The sequence below is a fragment of the Olea europaea genome, chromosome 1 (assembly GCF_002742605.1).
Source record: "Olea europaea var. sylvestris chromosome 1, O_europaea_v1, whole genome shotgun sequence".
NCBI lineage: Eukaryota > Viridiplantae > Streptophyta > Magnoliopsida > Lamiales > Oleaceae > Olea > Olea europaea.
Window position 1 is genome coordinate 33,073,382 of NC_036237.1, and position 3,113 is coordinate 33,076,494.

The following is a 3,113-nucleotide window of genomic DNA, read 5'->3' on the forward strand; positions in this document are numbered from 1 at the left end:
TGAAACCGATGGAGTATTTGTATTAACTGACGATTGACATATAAAAATATATGTTAAATAAAGATGAAGAAAAATCAATAATCGTTTCTTTAAAAAACAAAATGAAAAGCCAAAATAGAGAACATTATTGTTATTCACTCTATATTTAAAGATATTATTATACATAAGATGTTCTTTATAGAGAGTCTCTTAAAATCTCTTAAAATACTTTAATAGAGAGAGAAGAGGGGGCATGCTTAAAGTTGACGAGGTTATAATACATTTACAGTAACTAGAGAGTAAATTTGACCATCACAAAGTAATTGAACGAACTGTTCGTGAAGTTGATAGCTCGTTAAGTTGCGTGCCACTAATGTGTGCTTTTGATTCTCATTGGTGAAAGTGGGCAATTTGTCAAAGCGGCTTGGAGTTCATATGTAATGACTCAAAAGTCGTTTATCTTTTAGTAATTTCAATTGATCCTGTTGTGTGTAGAGTATAAGATTTTGTGAGTAGATTTAATGATTATCATTGTCATTGATTCTTTATCGGACAAAGTGTGTCTGAGCTAATCGAGCTTTTTGTGCTCTAAATTTTCCTCGAGGCAGGTCATTCTTGTTGAATTCATTTTTCTAAAAACCAAACAAAGCAAATTGACTTTCACTTTTTAATTCCTTCTTCTTCTTCTTATTATTATTATTTCATCTCTTCTCGTCATCTTTTTTTATTGTCTTCCTTCTAAACTAAACATACCGATCAAGGCCGACGCTCGTGATTCGGTGGCCTTATGCTAATTTTAAATATGAGATATTTTGAGCCTTCTTATAAAAAGTTTTAGTGCTTGTTTGATAGGGATTTTGATAATTGATTTTTTTACCGTTAGAGATAAAATGGATTCTACCTGTGAGAGAAGAATTCAAAAATGACGGTTGGAATCGTAAAATAACGGTCAAAAAATTGATTTTAACTGGATTAAAATCCCAAACAAATAAGCTCTTAATATTTTTTAAGAATTAAATACAGACAACTAAGTCCGAAAATTTGAAGAACAAAATAACAATTTTAAATTCTAACATACAATACAAATTATAAGTGAAGTTCGACAAATAATAATAATAATGCGACGGCAAAGGGTTTGGTTCGTTTCTTTGAAACAAAATTGAATATGCACTTAAGTGATTTATGTACAAAATTGAAGAATATTGATTGTGAGAGATAGTGTAAATAATGAAAATGACGATCGAATATAAATGAGCTTCTAATTTTATATAAATTCACAAGAAATTAATTTTCGAATAAGAAGTATGAACATGGAAAAGAATTATTCAATTCAAAGCACCTTCAACAAATATCTAAAAATGTTATTAGGACGATATTAAAGCAAAATAATAATAGCAGCTTATGTATTATGTCGTATGTGTTTTGAAGATAAGGAAGAAAGAAAAAAAAAAACTATAAGGCTGTAAGCATGTAACATATGTTTTTAAAATGAATCGAATCGGCCAGTTCAATCGGGAAACCCACAAAACGTTCATAATTTCAGTTCAGTTCATTCCCAGAACCCACTTTCTTGAAATCAGATAAAAAATCGGTCAATTGAACAATTTAATCGTTAACCCGGTGCCGATTTTAACTAGCTTCGGAGGTTTGTATTTATATGTATAAAAGTTAAACTTTTCACATCTCAACCTATTATAATTGAAAGAGACCCAAACACTAGCCCTGTCAGGTAATGACCCACCCTTCTATGGAGTGACTTTCTAACACTATTCTTTTTTGCATTCGATGTGGGATAAATATTTATAGGATAACTTTTCAGTGGATTTTTGCTAGGATTTCAATGTGGGACAAGTCAGTTTGCCTTTGGCGGCTATAGAGAAATCTCATTCCAATATATATATTTTTTAAACTTTGTTCTTCCCTAATTAATAATTAGTATATACAAATCGTATCCCTCATGATTTTTTATTATTTATTTTATTAAGTAATTAATTATTTCTCAATCTTATTTTAATTATAAAATTACAAAGCTCTCTAGATATTTTAATTAACAATATTATACTATCATTTTCTGTTTGAAAATATATTTATTTATCTTCTTTTTTTTAGGTTCCGGTCATACCGCAGTTCAATCCTGGTTCGACCCTCTAACACTTGACCCCTTCACTTTTCCGGGTCAATGTTCGGTTCAGGTTTCAAAACACTGCTTGTAACAATGACAGTGATACCCAACCAATATGCTAAATTGAATCTTCAAAATTTTAGTTCAAATTATGCTGAGTGACTTTGGACGTGGAATTTGAGTAGGCGAATAGACCTTTTGTTTTGATTGAGAAAAGAAATGGATATTTGAAAGATAAATGGTCAAATTAGTTGTAGAGAGAGAATAAAGTTTGATGTATTTATGCGATAAGTTTTGCCATTTATATGTTTTTTTAATTGTATTTTTAATTTTTATTAATTTATTGTATTTGCATACGATAATTTATTTTAAGGAATTTTATAAATATAATTTACATTTCTTTCAACCATCCAATTAACTTTTCATAATTTAGGGTTCTCACTAAAGCGGGGTCTTAGGTGATCGCTACCTCGTCTATAGTCAGGGCCACCAATGAATTACCGATAGATTTAATTTCCCTATAACATAGTGTGGTCCTATACATAATTTAGTCATGAGAATGTCTATCTTCCAAACTTGTCCCTAGATTTCCCCCCTCTATTTAATCTAGTGTGGTCCTTTATTTTTTTCTAAGCATTAAATCTATCATAAAAAGTCGATGACAAATTAAAGTCAACTGAGATTACCGAAGATGAAACAAGGTTTAAGCTTCGATTCGAAGTCCACTTTTTGTTTGGTTCTTTAGGTTCATAACTAATAACTTAAAGTTTATTTTTCGATTTTATCAAGACCATATGTTTTTCTTTAAAAACTAAGAGTAGAGTAAACTATTAAAAAGGCTTTTGACTGTTTTATAGAATAGTTGAGATGGTCTCCATTCATCAATTATTTGGTGGGCTTCGTGAATCAATATATATATATATATATTCTCTTAGAATAAGAACGATTCATTTCTTCTAATATGTTCGAAGATGATGCATAGCCAATGTTTAGTTTAATTAAAAAGCATAAT